Source organism: Marmota monax, unplaced genomic scaffold, assembly GCF_021218885.2.
Source record: "Marmota monax isolate L192 unplaced genomic scaffold, Marmota_monax_Labrador192_F-V1.1 WCK01_AAM20220418_F8-fsc00225, whole genome shotgun sequence".
Taxonomy (NCBI): domain Eukaryota; kingdom Metazoa; phylum Chordata; class Mammalia; order Rodentia; family Sciuridae; genus Marmota; species Marmota monax.
In genome coordinates this window covers 359,430-385,633 of record NW_026694524.1, presented here as the reverse complement: position 1 = coordinate 385,633, position 26,204 = coordinate 359,430, and the positions used below count along the sequence as shown (strand labels likewise).

Here is a 26,204-nt window from a genome sequence, read left to right as displayed (position 1 = left end):
CCAATTCAGCTATAACCCCAGCCCCCATTTATTATTTTTTCCGTGCTCATTAATTTTGTTCATGCCAGTTTCCCATCTTGCCTGATGAATTTCCATCAGCATTTCTTTTAGAGCAGGTCTGAAGGCAGTAAATTATGTTTTTGTTTGTATGAGAAAGTTTTCATTTTTCTTCACTTTGGAGGACATTTTGTAGGATATAGAGTTCTATGTTGGCAAGTTTTTCCCCACCTTTGAACATATTACTCCATTATTGCATGGTTTTTCATGAGAAGTCTGCTATAATTCTGAATCCTTGTTTCTTTTTAGCTAATGTGTCTTTTTTTTTCCTCTGGCTACCTTTAAGAATTTCTTTTTGTCTTTGATTTTCAGCAGCTTGAATATGATATGCCTAGGTGGCTTTAAAAACTTATTTTCATATTTATCCTACTTGGCACTCTGAACTTCTTAAACATCTGGTTTCTTATCTGTCACTAATTTTGCAAAGTTCTTAGCCATTGATTTCTCCAATAATTCTCCTGTCCTGTTGTTTTCCTCCTTCTATGATTCCAATTACAGATTTGTTCTTGTCCCATAGTTCTTCAATGCTGTTTATTTTTTCACTCTTGTCTCTTTTTGTTCTAATTTTTATTGACCTGATCTTGGCTGTACACTTGAGCCCATTATATATGTGTGTGTGTGTATATATGTGTGTGTGTGTGTGTGTGTATAATTTTTTAGTTGTAGTTGGATACAATACATTTATTTATTTATTTATTTATTTATGTGGTGCTGAGGATGGAACCCAGCACCTTGCATGTGCTAGGCGAGTGCTCTACCACTAGGCCACAACCCCAGTCCCCCATTTTTTAACTCTATATTTTATTTCTAGTATTTCCATTTGATCTTTGTTATAAGTTTGCTAAAATTATCTGTCTGGTCTTAACATATCATACTTTTTATTTTTGGTACCAAGGATCAGGGATGGAACTCGGGGACACATCCTCAGCCTTTTTATTTTTTAATTTGAGATAGGGTCTCACCAATTTTCTTCAGGTCTCACTAAGTTTCTGAGGCTGGCCTTGAACTTAGGATCCTCCTGCCTTAACCTCCCGAGTTGCTGGGATTACAGGCATATGCCACTGCACCTGGCTTTGCTTTTTCCATTAAAGTCTTTAATATATAAACATAATTCTTTTAAATTTCTTTTTTTTAAAGAGAGAGAGAGAGAATTTTAATATTTATTTTTAATTTTTGGCGGACACAACATCTTTGTTTGTATGTGGATCGAACCTGGGCCGCACGCATGCCAGGCGAGTGCGCTACCGCTTGAGCCAAATCCCCAGCCCCAATTCTTTTAAATTTCATTTCCAGTAGTCCCAAATATCTGCATCATGCTGAGTTTGTATCTGATGATTGTTTTGTCACTTGGAGTATTTTTTATCCTTTTATTATGCTTTTTTTTATAAACATACTAAAAGCTAACCATAGGCAGGAGATGCTGAGGTAAATGTTCTATATGTTTGGAGAAGAACATGGGTTCCTTTTACCTAGGCCTTTAGTGTGAAGATTTGTGTTAATGTAGTCAGAAATTGGCCTTTTTTCAATGTTTATTTTTGCTATGGGCACCAGAGATTTCCAGTACCTCTAGTGATAACTTCATTTTGACTCTTTCGTGGCTTTGGGTTTTTCCTTTGTGCTACATCATAAGAGCTACCTTATACAACTCACCCAATCGTGTTCTGCTATTCTTATCCAGGTAGCTGATTTGCCAAGTGGTGATTGGTAGGGGAGGAAAGAGTTCTCTGATGATCTGATTAAGCCTGATACTTAGGCAAAACCTGGGTCTTACAAGATTTCTTATTCTTCCTCCAGAGATGAAGAAGCTTTTTTTTCTTTTTCCCCTGGTTCCTTTCCCCCAAGCTGCAGTGGGTATCCACCAGTGTTCTTAAGCTATAGGTCTTAAAGCCCTTCCCCTGAGGATTAAGCCTTTGGTTCTGTGCCAGAGATAAAGAAAAAGGGGTTCATTGGATTTCTCAGTGGGTGCTGATTTCCTCAGCCTACCAGTACTACCATGAGAGCTTTCTGTAAGAATTTTCACTTATCCTCACTGTGAGAGCCTGGCACAATTCCTGAGGAAAAGCTCACAAGAAGGTGGAAACCTCCCTTTGTGGAACTCAGGAGCTTCATACTCTGGCCTCTAGTAATTTGTCAGAATTTCTAGTTTAATATTTACAGGCTTGTATGCTCGAATCTGTCTCCTTTCAGGCCCCTGTCTCTCCGGATACCAGGATAGTGGTTTGTTCTGTGACCTTAGTTCTCTGATAGTTCCAAGGAAAGTAGTTCCCTTCTAGTTTGTCTAGTTTCTTTCTTGTTGTAAGGGAGAAAATGTTGGCTTTCCAGGGCTTTACATGTCTGACCTGAAATCTGAGTCCTAAAATTTTCAACTGCATTACTGTCTAATGTAGTGTATGACACACAGAAACTCAATACAGATTAGTTTTTTTTCCTTTTTTACTCTTTTTCTTGCCCTGTTGAATTTTGTGGTTTTATGGCTTAGGGAGCCAGTAATAATTGATTTTGGTTTGGGTTCTACCTGTTTTAGGCTTTAAAACCTCCACACCACTGGCATTATGTTGTGTTTGTCTTGCTGTCTTCCAAATTTCTGTGTCTGCCATTGTAATTATTGAGCATGTCATTAGCACTTAGTAATTTCCTCATTCAAAATTAAAGCATGATTTAGTCTGTCTAGATTATAAGTTTTGTTAGTGATCATTTGTCATTTTTCTCCATATTACCAGGTACAATACAGTTCAGCAAACATTGGTTGAATGCCCCCTATGAGCAAGACATTAGGTTTGAGTAGAATACGAGCCTGACCTGGTAAGTAGAGTAACTAAGACTTCCAAGGACAATGGAAGGCCTGTGGAAGGAAAGATGTTGCAATTTGCAAAATATCACCATTTCAATCTATAAGGATTTAAAAATCCTTTTAATTATTCTATTTTAAATTATACTAATGATACATGAATGCATTCTACTAAAAATTTTAAAATTATAGTAAGAACCATGGATGTTCTTGACATCCTCATTCTTTCACATAACTCCTCCCTAGGATTAATGTTGTACTTATATTTGTTTTACTATACAAATTGCTATATGAAATATCATACCATCTAACAATTTAGTAAAATAATTTTATTTTTAAGGAAATAAACATCCAAATTTATTTAACTTTTGGGGAATGTTTATTTATTTAAAGAGATGACTCTTGACATTTAATTTGAGTTGTGATTTGATAATGATGTTTTGTTTCTTATCATAGTGTACCTATTTTAATTTAATACCCTATATAGGTGGAATTGTTATAGTAAATACATAAATTAATATTGACTTAAAAGAAAATGACCTATTGACTTTTTAAAAAAATATACAGTAAATTGGAATTTTGTGGTTCTGTGTTTTTTAACACATAGATAGATCAGAGTAGCCATCACTACAATCAATGTACAGACAGTTCCATTACCCCCAAACACTCCTTTGTGCTAGTTCTTTATTTTTTTCCCTTTTGGTACCGGGGATTGAACCCAGGGCTACTTAACCACTAGCCTAGGGCATCACTGCTAAGGCTGGCTTTGAACTCAAGATCCTCTTGAGCCAATTGGGACTACAGGCATGTGCCACCAAACTTGGCTTGTGCTAATTCTTTAGTCACAGTCTTTTCCCACTTCAACTGTTTCCTTATGGCTTCTTCTCTGCACCACTGACATTCCAACATTTACATTCACCTGAAACCTTTCTTCACAACAGAAACATCCTTCCCTCTTTGTCCCACCAATCCTGCCTGTGCCAGTTCTTCAGTTCTGCAAATTCTATTTCAGCAAGAGACCCTCCCTTCCCCTGTCCCAAACACCACTGTTTTGGGCTCCATCCTTTACTCCATATTCCTCCATTAAATCCTGTCCTTTCTTTACTTTTGGTGCTTAGGGGTTGAACCCAGGAATGGTTTACCACTGAACTGTATCTCCAGATTTTTGTATTTTTTTTTTTTATTTTGAGACAGGGACTTGCCAAGTTGCCAAGGCTGGCCTCAAATTTGGAATCCTCTTGCCTCAGCCTCACAAGTTGCTAGGATTACAGGCATGCATCACCATGTCCAGCAAATCCTGTCTTATCTATTCACTTTGATACCTAATGCCATATTTCCTTACTCTGAGCAATTTCATACACAAATGATTTGTAGTTATATGACTAAACTGCCACTTGCAGAGTTGTAAGAACCCTCAAGTTCTCTACATCTTATCTCCCACAAATACATGAAGGAGAATTGCTGCATACTATTCAATTAATGAGCAAACATTACAAAACTGAACTGATAAGAAAAGAAGGATGTATAGGTTCCTCGTTGCACATACTGGATTTGATCCACTGCCTACTATTTAATTAACAAACCAAACAATATTTTTTATGTTGTGTGAAAAATTACATGTAATGTGTTCTAATGGCCACATAAGTCCTATGGGGAGAAAAACAGTTGGAAAAGAAATATGCATTTGGCAGACTGTCAAAAAGAAAACTATTGCTTTGCCATGTTGCCACTGTGAAAAATATAGCTATATGGTCTACCTGAGCAGTGTGACTTCACAGTAGATTGCAAGCAACTTTACCCTGGCTCCATCATGGTTTCTAGCTTTCCCAATGTGATTCCTTATCCACTTAAAATGTTAAAGAACATCAGGAATTTTGTTTTTTCAAATATAGACAAACCTTTGACTGTAAACAACAATATCCTGCTTGTCTCATCTTACACAGGAGAGGTAGGAATGTGTTTATCCATGTTATAAGCCCAAATTTAGCTCTTTCTAAGATAACTAACTTAAATCTAGAAGAAACTTTTCATGATACTAAATAAATGAACCTATAGGGCTCCAGTTCTGTTCTTTAGTCCCTTAAGGAAAATCCATGTAGGTACTTGCCTTTAGGAAGACTGTCTAGCAGTGATCTCAGTACCACCACACTCCAGTTATAATTCAACTTCCTTTCATACTATTGTCCATAAAGATGCAGTCTCTAAAGTCCTCTCCTCTTCCATATACTCCTATTACCACCCCTGCCACTAGCTACCACCAAACTCTAACTGCTCCCTGCACATTACTGTAGTATCCCTACTTCTGAGAGCCTGGTAGTGAAAGTCCCCACACACCCAATTATAATCTTTCTACCATCATTACCTATTATTTCTCAAATCCTCTTTTCTACTCACTCCATCCAAATGTGCATTCTCTAAAGTCTAAACATATCATGAGTCATCATGCTCCTCTGTACCACCTCTGTCTAGTGTTCTCCACATTCCTCTGGGTTTGTTCCATCCTGGATGTTCCTCAAAAGCTCATCTTTTTCACCTCAGTGATTCCAAACACCCCTGAAGCTCCACAGTACGAAATTTACTCAATACTCATTTACCCAAATGGGATGGTGTGATAAGAGTAATGTTGTTTGTAATTGGCCACAATGTTGTTTAATTTTTGTAGCACAACTTTTTGCAGTGTGACTTTGCAGCTCCTATCAAGAGATGGAGATGGGCATGGTGGCGCATGCCTGTAATCCCAGTGGCTTGGGAGGCTAAGGCAAGAGGATTGCGAGTTCCAAGCCAGCCTCAGCAACTTAGTGAGGTGCTAAGAAACTCAGTGAGCCCCTGTCTCTAAATAAAATACAAAAAAATGGCTGGGAGCTGGGGTTGTAGCTCAGTGGTAGAGCACTTGCCTAGCATGTGGGAGGCACTGGGTTCGATCCTCAGCACTGCATATAAATAAATAAATAAAGATCCATCAACAATGGATAAAAATATTTTTTAAAAAGAGCTGGGGATGTGGCTTAGTGGGTTAAGTGCCCCTGAGTTCAATCCTCGATACAAAGAGAGAGGGGGGGGGGAGGGAATCTGTTTCTCTACTCTTTGAATCTGGGATGTTCTCATGTTTTCATTTGGCCAACAAAATGCAGTGTGAGTTACTATGGGTGACTTCTGAGCTTAGGTCTAAAGTCTTATAGCTTCCCTCTTGCTCCCTGGGAACCCTGAAGCAACTAGGCCTGGCTAGCAAAAGAGATGATGTGAAGAGAGGCTCAGTCAACAGTCAACCATCAGACATGTGACTAAGACCATCTCAGATCATTTAGCCCCATTCACATTGTAACATGACTGTCACTGCATGACGGATGCTAGGAAAGATGAATAGAACACCCACCCAGCTGATTCTAGCCCAAATTGCTACCCACAGAATTATAAGCAAATAAAATGGTTGCTATTTTAAGCCACTAAATTTGGGGGTGATTTAAAGATCAATAAATAACTAAAAGGTCAGGGTTTGTACTCTCATATCCACAGGCTCAGAGAGGGCATGCACACAGCAAGTTTTCAGTAAAAGATTGTTGTGGATCACTGTCATTGTGGTGTCACTCCTGACTTTGCTTGAGAGACAACCAAGCTTCTCAATTCTCATGTCTCTCCCTCCCTCTCACAACAATTCAAAGCTTGACCTCATTAGATTTTTCCATAACACCTTGCAGTTCTTCTTTGTTCAATTGGATTAACATTTATGCATTTGCCCCCATCATAGCCCCATGACAGTTCATACCCCTCTGTCAGGTCCATGTTGTATCCCTCCTACTTAACCTGATTCACTAACCCTGTGGAGTCAATCCATTGACTTCCTCAATGTTGTAAAAGCCGTTTCCAGCCTCCCAATTGTCCATCATCACTCTGAACTCTCACTACCTGAATCACATGTGTTTATAATTACCATGAACCTTAGAGATTGTTTGGAATGATCCCTTCCAGTTATTGCATTAGCAATGCCCACCCAGGTGAGAAATAATAAATGACTTACTCAAGGTCACATGATGGTAATGTCATGACTAGAATCCACATCTCATGGAGATTATTGCCTAGTAGATTGCTTATTTGTTTTCTTCCCTCACTTGCCTGGTTCATGTGTATGAAGCTGTATCAGTGATTACATCATGGAAGCTCTTTGGAGATGGGCATAATACCTTTTATTTCTGCCTTTTCACACTCACATGCTTATCCCCAAAGACTAATAAGTGACTACTAGATGCCAATAAATACTTGTTCATGAATTGACCTTTAAATAGCAATTGTGCTTGGAACTCTTCTATGTCTTACTTGTGGTGATAATTACAACTATATACATTTGTCAAAATTTGAACTGTACATTAAAAAGGGTAAATTATACTGTATGTAAATTTTTTTGTACCAGGTATTTAACCTAAGGGTGCTTAAAAACCACTGAGCCACATTCCCAGACCTTTTTATTATTATTTTTTTTTGAGACAAGGTTTTGGTAAGTTGTTTAGGGCCTCTGCAAGTTGCTGAGGCTGGCTTTGAATTCACAATCCTCCTGCCTCAGCCTCCCAAGTCATTAGGATTAGAGGCATTGCAACAATGACTGGTTTGCTGTATATAAATTGTTTTAAATTAAGATATAATTCAAAGCAATCATGCATGAGAAATTTCATTTATTTGATAAATGTGGCTAAATATATAGGTAACTTGGTACTGTACATAATGGGCAGTCATTAATGTTAGTTTCCTTCTTTCTTATATACAAATGCTTCATGATCACCTCTCTAGGCTGCTAACAAAAGCATTCTTGTCCTAGGAGATAGCTGGATCTCAGATGTCTTCTAAGATTCTATGATTGTTTTAAAGGGTAAATAACTGTATTAGAATGCTTGTGTAAAGTAAAAATATATAAGCATAACCATACTATTCTAAAAATAAACCCTATTAACATTAATCATTTAAAATAAGACAAAAGGATAACTGAAGGTTTTTAAAGTGTCATACACAAGCATTGGCTGAGAGGCCCACCTGCATTATTAGTTCTCTAGGGGACTGAATCATTGTTTGGCTCATTGTTCCTAATTGAGTGTGGTCTAGAGTATTTTTGTTTTTGTTTGAACTGGGAATCAAACTTGGGGCACTTTACCATTGTGCTATATCACCAGCCCTTTTTTAAAATATATTTTATTTTGAGATAGGATCTTGCCCATATGCTGAGGCTGGCCTCAAACTTGTGATCCTCCTACCTCAGCCTCCTGAGTTGCTGGTATTTCAGGTGTGCAGCACTGCACCCAGTAGGGTCTAGTCTTTTCTAAGTAACATAGTTAATTTATAGATTTTTTTTCTCTGGTAAAGATGCCAAACATTCTGTTTGGTAGAAGAAATAATCTGAAAGACTTCAGATGACCTTTCCTATAGAGCACACTTTTCTATCTAGTTTACCAATCTATTCTAGCATTCTTACTTTCAGGGCTTATGTGACCAAGTCTCTCAAACATTCTTTGAATCAGCTTTACATCCTGTTGATTCTCTCATTAATAAGTTAAATAAGTCTTTGATATGTGTTCATGCTCTGTTTGTATATGAGTTATGTTTTTTTTATTTTGAAAATTATATTTTGATACCAAAGCAGCCTACAACATTTCATGTAGTTCAATCCCCATCCTTCACAAAGTCCCTGAAATCCATTACTGGATTGCTATTTTTTAAAAATTTTTTTTAGTTATACATTGACACAATATCTTTATTTTGTTTATTTATTTTTATGTGGTGCTGAGGATCAAACCCGGGGTCTGCCACGTGCGAGGCGAGCACTCTACCACTGAGCCACAACCCCAGCCCCTTGGATTGCTATTTTTTATGCTATGCCAGATCCTTGGAATCCCTTTGTGGTTATACTAGTATCTGAAGAGGTCTTCACAGGAAAAGACTAGATACCTCTGCAGGTACTCAGAAACACTGCAGAAAGACTTTCTGGAACTACTCACAAAATGTGAAACTAATGTCCCTTTCCATCATGTTCCTATGACCCATCATGTTCCTATGATATCTTTAAGCTGAGAGGTTGACATGAAGAAACCTTTGTCTTAGGAGATTCAGAGCAGACAGATTCACATGGGGCCCTTCTTTCTTGTCAAACACTAGTCCTATAATCCACTTTTGCTAGTAATGGTCATAAAATAACTATACTGTAGCAATAAAAATTGATAAACTACCACCTGCCTTAAAAATCTAATAACTTTGGCAAAATATACTGCAGCTTGTGATATAGCCTCCTTTTCCCTGACAGGTTTTATTTTAATATTTTTCACACTAAATAGCATAATCTAATCAACAGATTCAGAAAATGCCCAGTGTGTTTTGGGCACTGTGCTTGGCCTTGTGTACCCTACTTTCCCTAATCCCAAACAGACTCCTCTAGTATTCTTTAAATCATTAATTTGCAGTTGTCTGAATAAAAACAGAAAAGAGCCCAAATATAAGCTTGCAGTGTGCTCTGTCAGCACCCAAAGGACTCAATGGAATCAAGCAAAAGTGCGAATCTCTTTTTTTAAATATTTTTTTTAGTTGTTGATAGACCTTTATTTTATTTATTTATTTATACGTGGTGCTGAGAATTGAACTGAGTACCTCACACATGCCAGGCAAGTGCGCTACCACTGAGCCACAACCCTAGCCCTGTGAATCTCTCTTACATTAATAAAAACCTTAATTATCTATATGACCATCGAATGTATTAAATATGTGCAAATCTGAAACATTCTGAGAAACAAGAAAAGGTTAAAACTTATTTCACTAACTCTGGTATTTATAACTAATCTGATTCAGTTCAACAATTTGATTAAAACAAATATCTTACAGTAAAAAGTAAAACTCACAAATAATTCAGGCTTGGCGCCTATTATACAAAAAGACAAAAGTGCCAACTTTCACTCAAAGTGGATCAAGGAGCTAGATATCAAATCAGAGACTCTGCGTCTGATAGAAGAAAAAGTTGGCTCCGATCTACATATTGTAGGGTCGGGCTCCAAATTCCTTAATAGGACACCCATAGCACAAAAGTTGATAACAAAAATCAACAAATGGGACTTACTTAAACTGAAAAGTTTTCTCTCAGCAAGAGAAACAATAAAAGAGGTAAATAGGGAGCCTACATCATGGGAACAAATTTTTACTCCTCACACTTCAGATAGAGCCCTAATATCCAGAGTATACAAAGAACTCAAAAAATTAAACAATAAGAAAACAAATAACCCAATCAACAAATGGGCCAAAGACCTGAACAGACACTTCTCAGAGGAGGACATACAATCAATCAACAAGTACATGAAAAAATGCTCACCATCTCTAGCAGTCAGAGAAATGCAAATCAAAACCACCCTAAGATACCATCTCACTCCAGTAAGATTGGCAGCCATTATGAAGTCAAACAACAACAAGTGCTGGAGAGGATGTGGGGAAAAGGGTACTCTTGTACATTGCTGGTGGGACTGCAAACTGGTGCGGCCAATCTGGAAAACAGTATGGAGACTCCTGGGAAAGCTGGGAATGGAACCACCATTTGACCCAGCTATTGCCCTTCTTGGACTTTTCCCTGAAGACCTTAAAAGAGCGTACTACAGGGATACTGCTACATCGATGTTCATAGCAGCACAATTCACAATTGCTAGACTGTGGAACCAACCCAGATGCCCTTCAATAGATGAATGGATAAAAAAAATGTGGCATTTATACACCATGGAGTATTACGCAGCACTAAAAAATGACAAAATCATAGAATTTGCAGGGAAATGGATGGCACTAGAGCAGATTATGCTTAGTGAAGCTAGCCAATCCCTAAACAAATACCAAATGTCTTCTTTGATATAATGAGAGCAACTAAGAACAGAGCAGGGAGGAAGAGCAGGAAGAAAAGATTAACATTAAACAGATACATGAGGTGGGATGGAAAGGGAGAGAAAAGGGAAATTGCATGGTAATGGAGGGAGACCCTCATTGTTATACAAAATTACATATAAGAGGTTGTGAGGGGAATGGGAAAATAAACAAGGAGAGATATGAATTACAGTGGACGGGGTAGAGAGAGAAGATGGGAGGGGAGGGAGGGGGGATGGTAGAGGATAGGAAAGGTAGCAGAATACAACAGTTACTAATAGGGCATTATGTAAAAATGTGGATGTGTAACCGATGTGATTCTGCAATCTGTATTTGGGGTAAAATTGGGAGTTCATAACCAACTTGAATCTAATGTATGAAATATGATATGTCAAGAGCTTTATAATGTTTTGAACAACCAATAAAAAAATTAAAAAAAAATAAATAAAACGTCAGTACCCATAAAAAAAATAAAATAAAATAAAATTATCATATGATCTAGCAAAAAAAAAAAAAGTGCCAACTTTCCATGCAGCATAAGTAAGCCTTTGCAGAGGAATCTGAATCAAAATTCTAAATATCAGGGAGCAGGGCATGGACTGGGCTAAGGGTATGGAACAGGATTAGAGGAAACAATTTCAACCTACTTTTTTGCTGGTAATTATTTAAAAACAAAGCAAAACAAAAATTTCAAAAACCTCTTATGTTTTACAATAAAGAATTTTTGCAAAAATCAATCACTCTGGCCAGCTCTTGCCTCAGGATGTAGAGATCTGGAAGGAGTGTTGCTCCCATCCTTACTATTAAAAAAAAAAGCTGGACTAATGCCAAATTCATGACTTTTATCAAATCCATAACAGAATTTTCTCAAGTATTTGTTGAGATAAGTATTTTTCAAGTATTTTTCCCAGTTTAAAATTGAGTTGCTTTTCTTACTGTTGAGTTTTTGAGACTTATTTTTTCAATATTCTGGATAAAAATACTTTATTAGTTATGTGATTTGTTAGCAAATGTTTTGTTTCTGTTGGTAGCTTGGCTTTTTATTATCTTTTTAAAAATATTTTTAGTTGTAGTTGGACACAATGTCTTTATTTATTTTTATGTGGTGCTGAGGATCGAACCCAGGGCCTCACACATGCAAGGCAAGTACTCTACCACTGAACCACAACCCCAGCCCAATTATCTTAAATGTGTCATTTACCAAGCAAGATTCTAATTTTAGTGAAGGGTTTTGCATTTGGACTCACATCTAAGAACCCTTTTTTTAACCTTAGGTTGTGAAGATTTTCTAATATGGTTTCTTCTAAAACTTTGTTTGCTTGCTTTTGTTGTTGTTTGCAGTATTGAGATTGAAACCAAAATCTTGTGCTTGCTAGTCAAGTGCTCTACCACAGAGTTACATCCCCAGCCCTTTTTATGTTTTTTTAAATTTCTTTTGTGAACACAATCTTTATTTATTTTTTTATGGGGTGCTGAGGATCAAACCCAGTGCCTCACACATGCTAGGCAAGTTCTCTACCACTGAGCTACAATCCCAGCCCTTTTAAATTTTATTTTGAGATAGTCTCTGGTAAGTTCCCCAGGTTGGCCTTGAATTTGCATTCCTCCTGCCTCAGCCTTCTGAGGAAATGGGATTACTGGCGTGTGCCACCATGCCTGGCCTACTAGTCTTTGTATCTCAGAGGTGTGTTGAAGCCTCCAAGTAGAATTGACATTGTCTCATTTTTGGTCCCATAGTTTGCTTCACGTATTTTCAAGCACTATTGTTAAGTGTTTACTTATTAGCATTATGTCATTTCTCTCGTATTCCTTTTTGTAATTTTCTTTTCTCTGAATTTTTTTTCACCACTGCGTCATATGCCCTTTTTCACACTTTCACTTTTCACCTTATTATATTTGAAGTAATTTCCTTACAGATATCATGATGTTGGGTTATGTTTTAAAATATATTCTGACAATTTTTGTCTTGGTGGGGGTACCAGGGTGTGAACTCAGGGACACTTAACCACTGAGCCACGTCCCCAACCCAATTTTGTATTTTATTAGAGACAGGGTCTCACTGAGTTGCTTAGTGAATTCACAGTCCTCCTGTCTCAGCATCCTGAGCTGCTGGGATTACAGGTATGCTCCACTGCGCCTGGCAATTTTTTTCTTTTAATTAGTATTACACATAATATAATTACACAGACCATTACATATAATATAATTATTGCTATGCTTGGTTTAGATCTGCCATTTCATTCTTTCTTTCTTTGAGCTACCTTTGTGTTTGTTTGGTGCTGGGGATTGAACCCAGGACCTCATGCATGCCAAGCATGTGCTTTACTACTGAGCAACACCCCTAGCCTTACCTCTGTTTTTAGAGCAGGGATTGGCATATACAGCCTGCCTGCCAAATCTAGCCTGCTTCTTTTTTTTTTTTTTTATATAGACCACAAGCTAGGAATGCCTTTTTAATTTGCTTTTAAATGGTTGGAAAAAAATCAAAAGTAGAATAATATTTTATGACATGTAAAAATTATATGAAATTCAAATTTCAGTGTCTATGGAACATAGCTACATCCATTTATTTACCTATTGTCTGGTTTCTTTTACACTATAATGGTATAAAGTTGAATAATTAGAACAGACTGAATGACCTGCAAGGTAAAAAATATTTATTGTCTAGCCCTTTATAGAAGTTTGCTAATTCCTGGTTTAGAATAATTTCCAGTGTATCAGATTAAAGTGTCAGTGATCTGAACTGTTGAAAGGGTAGCTAGAATTTAGGTGGTTTTTGTTTTTTTTTTGTTGTTGTTGTTGTTTTTCAGTACTGGGGATTGAACCCAAGGGTGCTGTATCAGTGAGCCACATTCCCAGCCCTTTAAAAATTTTTTATTTTGAAACAAGATCTCACTAACTTGCTAAAGCAGGCCTTGAACTTGTGACCCTCAGGCTTTCACCTTCCGAGTCACTGGAATTACAGGTGGGTGCCACTATGCCTGGCTAAACTTTATTCTTTGAATAAGTATTTATAGGTGCAAAAAATGTTAGAAGAGTTAACTGATTACAGTTAACATATATTAAACATATTTCAAACCCATAGCATTATTGTACATTATCTGTGTGCTGAGGATCAACCCCAGGGCCTTGTGCATGCTAGACTAGTGCTGTACCACTGAGCTATAGTCCCAGCACTATTTGTACTTTTAAAATTAACCCTTCAGGAGAAATTGATTGAAGGAAAAGCTAGAACCATGTCTGCCTAGTTATTTGAAGAAGATTCTCATTTTATGATGGAGGCATTTGAGGCCTGAGTGTGAGGAATTTAGGAAGATTTTGGCTGGAGGAGATAAAGGCTTTTATGTAAAATTCTGTTTTCCTGGTTATGAGTTGGGCTTTTTACAGATTTAGTTATCTGGTTGCCTTTCTATAGGTTCCTTTTGAGATGGGGATTTCTCTGTGGCTAGTGAGAGGAAATGACTGGTATCTTAAATGAAAAGAAAAATCTAACTCTGATCAGAAACTCAGCCTGCCTTTGTCCCTTATCCATCCAACAGGCCTTTCTTTTTTAAAAAAAAGAGAGAGAGAGAGAGAGAGAGAGAGAATTTTTTAATATTTATTTTTAGTTTTTGGTGGACACAACATCTTTATTTTTTATTTTTATGTGGTTCTGAAGATCGAACCCAGCACCCCGCGCATGCCAGGCGCATTACCGCTTGAGCCACATCCCCAGCCCCAACAGGCCTTTCTTCTAGGCCTGCAGACCTACCATGCCAGGTGGAATCAGAAGTCCACTGAGAAATTTGTAACCTGATTCTTCCTGCCTCTTCCCATCTTTTCCCTTCCATCTCAAGACCAAATGAACCACATCTGTACTATGCATGCATTTAAGGATCTTGTAAGCTTGACAAGTCATCTTCTATTACCCATTGAAATTGATGTTCCTTAAGTGAGTCACCTAAGAACCTAGAAATAATCAATTTACAGTACATAGTGCACATTACTTTTGAGTATAAGTATTATTCTCTTGATTTGGAAAGTTTCCTTTTGGGTGTCAGACGAACAAATATCTCTTTGTACTATGTACACATATATTTTTTATTCATATGTATTTCTATATCTATATATTCACTCCTGGATCTTTTTTTATTATCATGAAATATAGCTGTCCTGGGTTACATCATCATTTTTAATCTTTCACTAGCTTTTATAGTTATCTACCTTCCAGAACAGTCTTTAACCATGCCCAGTTTACCCTGGAGGTATCTGTAGTGATTTCCTGAATAGGTATTCTAGAGTACCACACGTCATTCCCCTTCTCTCCTATTTCCTCTTAGCACCCTTGGTGACCTCTGAGGCAGGGTCCTTGCTTGCCTGCTATTGTTTTCATCATTTGGAGCCTCCTCTTTTATATTTGCTGAACCCTTAATCCTGCTGATTCCATAGATATAACTAACTCTACTCATTTGTGTGACCCATTCCTGCACTACTCAGCTAAGGGTACTAGTGTCTGTGCTAAGACTCTTGGCTCTCTCCACCTACTGCAGCTGGGGCTTCTGGGGCTGTATGTTGTTTATGTCAGCTTGTTTATATTTGTGTGAAAAGTGTCTCTCTTACTGATTCCTTACAAGCTACCTGAGCTAAAAGAATAACATGAGTAACACTCTTCATATCACTTTATGAATTGCTACCCTCTCATACCTTGTGGTATTATGACTAGATCTAGTTGGTGCATCACCATGTTCTCGAAAGTTGCCAAGCTCTACATATTTAGAAAAAGAGAGACAACATTTATATAATTTTTATTATACTATTTGTTATAATTGTTCTATTAGTTATTAATTATTCTTATTAATCTCTTACTGTGCCTAATTTATAAATTACTTTTCATAGGTATGTATGAATAGGAAAACTATAGTATAGTCATACATCCCTTAACAACAGGAATATGTTTTTTCACCCCTTTGGTACCAGGGATTGAACCCAGCATTGCTTAACCACTGAGTCATATCCCCAGCCCTTTTTATGTTTTATTTTGAAACAGGGTCTAACTAAATCCTTAGGGCCTCACTAATTGCTGAGGTTGGTCTTCAACTTGCAGTCCTCCTGCCTTAGCCTCCTGAGTTGCTGGGATTACAGGTGTGCACCACCCATGCCTGGCTAATAACAGGATATATTCTAAGAAACACATAAGTTTTTTTGGAATGTATAAACATCAAAGAGCATATTTACACAAACTGAGAAAGCCATGACATCACTTGATGATAGAATTGAATGTATGTATGTATGTATTTATAATTTTTTATTTGTTATTTTTAGATATATGTGACAGTAGAATATATTTTGACATATTATACATACATGGAATATAACTTTCCATTCTTTTGTTTGTACATGATGTAGAGTTATACTGGTTGTGTATTCATATATGAACAGAGGAAAGTTATGTCTGATTCATTCTGTCTATTCCCATTCCCCCTCCCTTCCCTTCATTCCCCTTTGCCTAATCCAATTAATTTCTATTGTTCTCTCTCCACCATTGTGTGTTAGCATCCACATATCAGAGAGAACATATGACCTTGCAAGGTGATATTTTATGACCTCCACATTTAATATACATCGGGTACGTCTAAACATCCAGACAATAGAATTTTATGGAACCACCATATCATTGTTGACTGAAATTCCATTATATAGTGTGTGACTGAATATATATGGTATCATCACTACTCTTACACTTTGAGGCCATTATTAAGTAAAATAAGCGTTATTTGAACAAAAGCAATACCTTGGCAAAAACTGAAATGGCTTTAGTACTACCCACGGTTTAAGGCATCCACTGGAGGTCTTAGATGTATCCCCTGTTGATAAGGAGGACCATTGTAATGTTTTTGAGATTTATCCATGTTGTCTTATGTACCAAGTAGTCCATCTTATTTCATTGCTTAGTATTTCATTGTATAAATCCACCAAAATTTGTTTATTCTCTTGTTAATGGACATTTTGGGTTTAGTCTTAGTGTAGTTTTTGATTTGTAGTTCTCTGATGGCTAATCCTATTTGACCTTTTTTCATGAGTTTATCACTGTTTGAATATCCTCTTATGAAGAGCTTGTTTGAGACTTTTGCCAGTTTTCTATTGGGTTATCTGTCTTATTAATTTGTTGGAATTCTTTATGTAGCCTCAATTTGAATCCATTCTAGTCTAAGACCTGACTTTTGACTACCTTAAGAATATCCTTTTCATACAAAAAAACTGGTTATGTTAGTCAGATTTGTGTTGATATGACAAAATACCTGAACAAAACAATTTAGAGGAGGAAAGATTTTTTTGGTTCATGGTTTCAGAGGTTTCCGTCCAGTTATCTGGTTTCATTTTTTTCTGGTTCTGTGGGTGAGATAGTACATCATGGCAGAAGGACATAGTGGAGCAAAGCTGCTCGCTTTGGGGTAGCCAGGAAGCAGGGGTAGGAGGAGGAACACATACAAGGAGGAGGAACACATAAAAAGACAAGATATACTCTTCTAGGGCATGCCTCCAATGACCTACTTCCTCCAACTAAGCCCCACATCCTTTAGCTTCTACCACGTCCCAATAGTCCATTCAATTATGAACCCATAAATAGTCCATTCAGTTATTAACCCTCATGGGCTAATCACTTTCCAAAAGCCCCACCTCTGAACATTGCTTCACTGAGGATCAAGCCTTCAACTCATGAGACTTTGGGGGACATTTCATATACAAACCTTAACACCTGCAGAGGAGTATTTATAACAGCTTTATTCAAAAACTGGAAACAGCCAAAATGCTGTTCAGTGGTTGAATAGTTAAACATACTATGGTATGTGTATTCAATGGAATAAAAGGAATGTAGTTTCATTACATGAAAAAAAACTTGGATGGATCTCAAAGTGTTACGCTGAATGAAAAAAGCCAGTTTCAAAAGTTTACATATTATATGATTTCATTTATATACCATCCTTAAAATGACAACTTATTTGAGGTATAATTTACAAACCACAAAACTCACATTTTTTCAGATCATATATGTTTATATAAAATTTCATATACATTTTCAAAACTCACATTTAAGCATATAATTCAATGCTTTTTAATTACCAAGTTGTGCAACCATATTCACAATCCAGTTTTAGAATATTTCTTTCACCCTACTAAAATCTTTTGTGCCCATTTGTAGTCACTCTACTCTCCTCCTCCTGGCCCTAGGCAATCACAAATCAACTCTCTTCCTCATTTAGTGGACATTTTATATAAATAGAATCATACAACAAAACATATGCATTCTTACATCTGGCTTCTTCATATAGCATAATATTTTAGGTTTATCAGTGGTTGTACCATGTATCAAATATAATAAAAATTACTAAATAGTTTTCTGTTACATGGATATACCACACTGTGACTATGCATTTGACAGTGTTTGGGGTTTTCATGAATAATGCTGCAGTGAACATTCATGTCCATGTCATGTCCTTGTACAGACATGGAGTTTTCATTTCTCTTGGGTCAATTTCTAGGAATAGAATTGCTAAGCTATATGATAAATTTACATTTAACTTTTAAAAGAAACTATCAAACTTTTCCTAAGAGGTTGAATTGTTTTATTGTCCCTTCAGCAATTCCTAGAGAATATAGCTTGTATACTTGAAAAGTAGGTATGTTTTGTTTGTCTTGAAGTGATTTGTAGATGCTTAGGTCTGTTTTTGTTGTTGTTGTTTTATTTAATGCTGGAGATTAAACCCAGGAGTGCTTTGTTACTGAGCCACATCCCTAGTCCTTTTTTTTTTAGACAGTGTCTCCCCAAGATGCTGAGGCTGGCCTCAACCTCTCAATCCAGTGCCATAGCCTTCTGCGTCTCTGAGATTACAGGCATGTGCCACGTAGCCTAGCCCCTTTTATAATCTTTTCTATATTCTTGCTGATTTTCATTCTAGTTGTTGTTATTGACAGGATCTTGCTGAGTTGGTAAGTGCCTCGCTAAATTGCTGAGGCTGGCTTTGAACTCTTGATCCTCTTGCCTCAGCCTCCCTAGCCACTGGGATTACAAAACGTGCACCACCACACCCAGCTCCTATTTTCTATTTCTAAAGTTGCCATTTGGTTATATGTTTTCTCCTTACTGGTACTTTCTGTTTTAAATTTCTTTACAGTGGTTCAAGTTTGATGATAGCTCATTTGAGCATTTTTATAATAGCTGCTTTACGTTCTTGTTAGATAATTTCAAAATGTGTGTCATCTCATTGTTCGGATGGGTTGTCTTTTCTCATGTGAATTGTCATTTTTGTGGTTATTTGTGTACTGAATTATTTTGGATTTTATCCTGGACATTTTGAATATTATGAGATTTTAGATCTTGTTTCAAATGATGGAGAATGTTGATATATTTGTTTTAGTGACAATTAACCTAGTTAGGTTAGACTACAAGCTCCAACTTGCTTTCTGTGGGCTGTAATTTCAATATCAGTTCAGAATTCAATGCTTTTGCAATGGTATTGAGATTTATCCCATGTATGCCATCAACTAGTTAGTAGGGGACCTGGGTGTTTGTTAACTAAGTTCTCCAAGTCTTTAACATGCTAATTAGGATCCAATCTACCTGAGCCATTGGAAGTGATCCCTGTAGTTCATAAGAAGCTTTATGAGTTTGCTTTCCTGAGTTCTTCCCTCTTTGTTATTTCCCTTGTATTTTCAGATTTCCTAGGGCTTCCTTTTTTGGTCTTCTAGTCATAAACCACCTACTTTCACAATGCACCACCTCTGGGCACAGGAGGCAGATAGACAGAGAAAGAAAGTAAATAAAATGATGGGATTTGACTTTGCCCTTTTGGAGCCATTGATGGTTCACCAAATGGAAGGAAGCTTCCTCTTCCTCGGAGTTTTAATTCCAAATGATGTCTCCAGATGTCAATCAGTGGCATTGCTGCAGCTGCTGCTGCAGCCTTCAATATAGGATTTTCCAGACACAAGTTAGGGGAGGAAAAGGCGAGAGAAAAACCCAGGGAATTTCCCCTCCACTTTTTCTGAGCTTTAGTAGTTCCTATTACAAAAAATTAAAAAACAAAACATTTTGAACCAGAACTCATGCTCTACCCACAGCACTTTTAGATTGTGTTGATTTTGAGCCAGAGAATACTTGAGGAAAAAATGTGGTAAAGTTGCTACCAGTTTTTCACATTCTGGTGTTCTTTCTTGATTACCTTATGTATTCCTTTAAGAGTTCTATACTAGCTGCCCCATGCATTCTTTTTTTTTTTTTTTTTTTTTTTTTTTCTTTTTTTTTTTTTTTTTGGTGCTATCAAACTCAAGAGACTTGCATATGCTAAGCAGGTGCCCTACCACTGATCTACATTCCCAGCCCTGCCCATGCATTCTTTACAGATTTTATAGTTTTGGTAGACAGAAAGATGGATGGTATTATTCCTTCTTACCTGGAACCAGAAGTCTTAACTGATACTTTAATGGCTATTTTGGGTTGACACCTCCCCCAAAGTATTTATATCTCTGAAATACTTGTTTCAGAGATGTAGAAGTTAGACAAAAGTTGTTAAGGGTAAGCTAAAGAGCTGTGCTATTATGGCCCCCTAAAAAACAGAGCCACTTTTCTGAAGGCATACTTGATAATCTCATCCTTATTGGGAAGCACAGTTCTTTGTCCTCTAGCGTATCTAGCATATCTTTGACTTCATAGTTTTCCTTGGCCCTGCCTCTCTGTCACATTCTCTTGCCTATCTCCTGTTTTCTAGTAACCTTTGCCCTCCAGATCTTGATTCATCAACCTCTGTCCCCACCCCATTTGTCTCTGGTTTTCCCCACACTTTCTCCTTCCTAACATTATAGTCTTCCTAACATTATAGTCAAATGCAAACTCTGTCTTCCAAGAATAAATGCATTGTTTTGTGACATTTTAGGATGTAAGTGCTTGCATTTGAAGTATGTAGAAGTAGTTTACTAGGGTGATGGTGTTTGTGAGGGATAAGTAATCAGTTTTTGCTCATAGATCAGGATCTTACCTGTGTCTCTGCAAGGCATTGTAATGGTCTAGACAGCTGCTTTTCCAACATATTAGATTTTTTTTCTCTCCACCAGTATTTTTGGCCAATAGTGGAGACCAGGCCACATAAAGCTCCATTGTAGCCAGGAATATGAGTCTAGAAAAAAATGTAATATACAACACTAGCTTCATTAATTTGGAATGTATAAGAAACTTATGGACTTGTTCTTTGGTTTTATTTTTAGTCTTGCAATTTAATAGAAGAATCTACTAAATAACAGTTACTTTTATATAAGTATTTCCTATTGTTAGTTATGTGGAACAGAATCACTGGAGGAAGGAAATACTAAATGGACAAAACCACATGGGCAAAAAGCATGTGTTTTTATGTTGCAGTGTGCTTTTCTGTATTTTTTTTTTTTGGTGCAAACATATGTTCTTTAGAAGCAATGGTGGGCTTCCTAGATATCTATTCAGATCCAGCAGGTTCTAGACATGCAACTAGGTTGCTTAACTCACAGCCTTCTGGACATGTATTAACTAACTAACTAACTATTTATCTATCTATCTAATCTATGTATCAAACTTGTTGGGCTGGAGTTGTAGCTCAATGGTAGAGCACTTGCCTAGCATATATGAAGCACTGGGTTCGATTCTCAGCACCACATATAAATAAAAAAAATAAAGGTACATTGACAAATAAAAAAAGATACTTAAAAAAACTTATTGGTACAAAAGTTATGGTACCTTTTGTACAGAATTCTTCAGATATAGCATGCTGCCTCATTTACTCCTGTTGAAATGCATTATCTTCTTGGCTGGAAGCAGGGCCACAGCAAGGAGTTGCCTGCATTTTTTGACCCCATTATTTTTATAATAGACTGGCCCTCTTCATAGAAGAACAGGTCAGTGATACTTGTTTTCCATTTCCAAGTCTTTATTTTTTCTCTTTTTGGCAGGAGAAGCAACTAGTTTAAAAGGAAACACACTCATTATTCTTACTCTTCCATTTTACAAAGGAATGTTCATTTCACTGGTTTGTTTCTGTGGAGATCTCCTTAGCTGTGGGAGCAATTTGACTTTGATATTGGGTGAACAAATAATAAGTCAGTGAAATAGTGATTAAATAGGCAATAATTCTCTAAATTATAGATTTAATTATGTGCATATGGTTGACCAAGGTATGAGAATTAAAGCTAACTTTCATCAAGGCCAGTATAATTCTTGTGACCCCCTGCCTATAATAAATTTTAGGCCCAATTAAGTTAATTATTATTCCTTATTAATGTGAAATCGTCCCAGGTGAGACAATTTAGGGCTGTATTGAAATCAGACTGTTTTTTGTGGTACTGGGGATTGAACCCAAGAATGTTCTACTTCTGAGCTACATCCCAAACTTTTTAAATTTTACTTTGAGACAAGGCCTTACTAAGTTGCCTAGGTGGGTCCCAAACTTGTGATTCTCCTGCCTCAGCCTTCCAAATAGCTGGATTTATAAGCAAGCACCACTGTTCCTGGCTGTTGCAAATCTTGAGATAAATGTGCTGTATTTTCTAGAACCTGTGAGCTCTAAACTGAGAGGTTCCAGTCCAAAATTGATGGAACCTGAGAATTAGAAGGTCCTGGGTTATCATCAAATCCAGAAGCCATCCCAGTGCAAGAATCCTTTCCACATTACTCGGTCAGACAAGTTGTTGTCTGACTCTTGACCGCTTTTCCCCCTAAAGAATATTTAGGCTACTCATTTGAGGCTACTCATTTATCTTTCCTTGATATACTGTTCTTTATTCCTAAGCCATGCTATACTTTCCAGGAACTTTCACCATTGTTCTTAGATCTCCCCTCCATAGCTGTACAGAGCAAATCTTTTGTTCAATAGATTTAATGCCATCTATTTTCCTACTTCTCATTCCCCCTTATCCAACTCATGGTGGGACATTCCTTGTTCTTTCAACAACCTCTTATTTCAAGGATTTTAACACAGTGGAAAAATTTAAAGGATGCTATAATGAACATGCATATTCTCCTCTAGCTAGAATTATCAGCAGTCAAGATTTTGTCATTTTATTTTTCTTAAAGAAATTAAAACATTATAGAAATGGTCCCCCCATAACTTCTTCTTGTCTCATCCTACATTCTTGTCAGTTTCATACATCTATATGTTTAAATATATAGATTTTAGATGTGTTTTAATTTACATAAGTAGTGGTATTATGAATGTGTCCATATATTTTTTCCATACACCCAAACATCTTAGCTCTTCTCATGTGTTTTTCATTAATTGCTCCATACTATTTATTGTATTAATCATTATATATAAATCATAATATTTTTGGCTGTCTACCATTTGGGCATATGGTAGGAATGAGTTCCTGACCTTTCTTGAAGTCAGATGTGACCATGTAATTTGCTTTGGACAATGAAATGTCTGTCAGTAAAGGTTTGTTTTTGTTGTTTTTGATACTGGGGATTGAACCCAGAAGCACTCTATCACTGGGCTACATCCCCAGCCATTTTTTATATTTTATTTTGGGTCTTGCTAAGTTCCTGAGGCTGACCTCAAATATGTAATCCTCCTACTTCAGCCTCCTAAGTTGCTAGGACTACAGGCATGTGTCTTTGCTCTCAGAGAAATGTCAGTAAAAGTTCTACGTGCACTTCCAGATGGAAGTTTTAAGAACCAGTATGAGATTTGCCACATTTGATTCCTCTGGCAGTTTAGGTTGAGAGTAACTATAATAGGTTCTCCTGCCAACTCACTTTAAACATGTTAAGAAATAAATAAGGTTTTGTTGTATTAGGGCACTCTAATTTTAGGTTCTTTTTGTTACTTTTGCAAATTTAGCCCATCCTGAATGGCATATAGATCTACTTCATTGTTTTCAACTCATGTAAAGTATCCCAGAATCTGAATGGATCTTATTCTAATAAGTCTAGTCATTGTCGTATTGAAAGAAATCTAAGTACCTCCTGAATTTTGCTTTTTATAAAAGCAAAATTGTTTATAACATTTTTATATCGGTCATTGTGCAGATTTTTGAGAGTTTCTCCAGGATATGTATCTAGAAATAGGATTGCTGGTTCATAGTATGGTTATTTTCAATTTTACAAGTTTCTGTCTTTGCTCTCCAAGTGGCTCTACCAATTAAATTCTTACACTTTTGATTGTTATTTGTGTGACATGATCCACAAAAAACCATTTTATGATCTTGGTTTCACTCTCTGGTCATTACTTCACTGTAATACTCATATTGGATTATGGTTGTCCAACTAATGTAGACATTATGTTTCTGAACTTGTGTCAAGTTTAGTAGTTGCATCACCCTCTAGAATCTTGTTATCAAATTGAACTGGTATTATATTTAGAAAACAGTTGTTTGTTTTAAATTGTAGTGACATTACATATGTTCTATTTAAATTTTACCCTATTTTTCATAATATTAGCATTTTAATTTTCTCCTCTCTGATGAATGCTATCCTTCCTAGAGTCAATAATTTGTAGGTTTGCATTACTGGTGAAAGATAGGACCTAGGGCATAACTCTGGATCCTACCAGAAGATACCTTCCTTCTGATTTACCATCCTGGATTCATCATCTTTTAATCCTGATAGTTTTTGTCAGCTGCCTTCACATATACTGTATCTGTAAATAATTTTCTTCATAAATGAATTGAATGCCTGGAACAAAAAGAAATGTGAAGTAAGTGGGAATGTGTCATTTTTTCAGAGATCCTGTGCTGGCTGCTAGTGAATACATTTTTCTTTTTCAAGTGTTTATCCAACCAACACTTTTGTTAATCTGGTCTAGAATTTAGTTTGGAGTGATAAGCTTTTATTTGTTTTTTTTTAAATTTTTATTGTTGGTTGTTCAAAACATTACATAGTTCTTGACATATCATATTTCACACTTTGATTCAAGTGGGTTATGAACTCCCATTTTTACCCCGCATACAGATTGCAGCATCACATCAGTTACACATCCACTGTTTTACATATTGCTATACTAGTGTCTGTTGTATTCTGCTGCCTTTCCTATCTTCTACTATCCCCCCTCCCCTTCCCTCCCCTCCCATCTTCTCTCTCTACCCCATCTACTGTAATTCATTTCTCCCCCTTGTTTTTTTCCCCTTTCCCCACACTTCCTCTTGTATGTAATTTTGTATAATGAGGGTCTCCTTCCATTTCCATGCAATTTCCCTTCTCTCTCCCTTTCCCTCCCACCTCTCGTCCCTGTTTAATGTTAATCTTCTTCTCATGCTCTTCCTCCCAACTCTGTTCTTAGTTACTCTCCTTATATCAAAGAAAACATTTGGCATTTGTTTTTTAGGGATTGGCTAGCTTCACTTAGCATAATCTGCTCTAATGCCATCCATTTCCCTGCAAATTCTATGATTTTGTCATTTTTTAATGCAGAGTAATACTCCATTGTGTATAAATGCCACATTTTTTTATCCATTCGTCTATTGAAGGGCATCTAGGTTGGTTCCACAGTCTTGCTGTTGTGAATTGTGCTGCTATGAACATCGATGTAGCAGTGTCCCTGTAGCATGCTCTTTTTAGGTCTTTAGGGAATAGACCGAGAAGGGGAATAGCTGGGTCAAATGGTGGTTCCATTCCCAGCTTTCCCAGGAATCTCCATACTGCTTTCCAAATTGGCCGCACCAATTTGCAGTCCCACCAGCAATGTACAAGTGTACCCTTTTCCCCACATCCTCTCCAGCACTTATTGTTGTTTGACTTCATAATGGCTGCCAATCTTACTGGAGTGAGATGGTATCTTAGGGTGGTTTTGATTTGCATTTCTCTGACTGCTAGAGATGGTGAGCATTTTTTCATGTACTTGTTGATTGATTGTATGTCCTCCTCTGAGAAGTGTCTGTTCAGGTCCTTGGCCCATTTGTTGATTGGGTTATTTGTTTTCTTATTGTTTAATTTTTTTAGTTCTTTGTATACTCTGGATATTAGGGCTCTGAAGTGTGAGGAGTAAAGATTTGTTCCCATGATGTAGGCTCCCTATTTACCTCTCTTATTGTTTCTTTTGCTGAGAAAAAACTTTTTAGTTTGAGTAAGTCCCATTTGTTGATTCTAGTTATTAACTCTTGTGCTATGGGTGTCCTATTGAGGAATTTGGAGCCCGACCCCATAGTATGTAGATCATAGCCAACTTTTTCTTCTATCAGACGGCGTGTCTCTGATTTGATATCAAGCTCCTTGATCCATTTTGAGTTAACTTTTGTGCATGGCGAGAGAAAGGGATTCAGTTTCATTTTGTTCCATATGGATTTCCAGTTTTCCCAGCACCATTTGTTGAAGATGCTATCCTTCCTCCATTGCATGCTTTTAGCCCCTTTATCAAATATAAGATAGTTGTAGTTTTGTGGATTGGTTTCTATGTCTTCTATTCTGTACCATTGGTCCACCCGCCTGTTTTGGTACCAGTACCATGCTGTTTTTGTTACTATTGCTCTGTAGTATAGTTTGAGATCTGGTATCGCTATA

At 36.9% G+C, this 26,204-nt stretch overlaps 1 protein-coding gene across 11 annotated transcripts in view; it reads left to right on the top strand.

The window, feature by feature from the left end:
- Jade3 (jade family PHD finger 3) overlaps positions 1-26,204 on the top strand; it is a 151,988-nt gene that overhangs the window by 9,809 nt on the left and 115,975 nt on the right. For 9 of the 11 annotated variants that reach the window (XM_046420190.2, XM_046420187.2, XM_058571453.1 and 6 more), the window contains one exon: positions 2,778-2,859. The exons of the other annotated variants lie outside the window; for them this stretch is intronic. The gene's annotated coding sequence lies outside the window, so the exon portion shown is untranslated. The remainder of the gene's footprint in view (positions 1-2,777; positions 2,860-26,204) is intronic. 11 annotated transcript variants of the gene reach the window in all.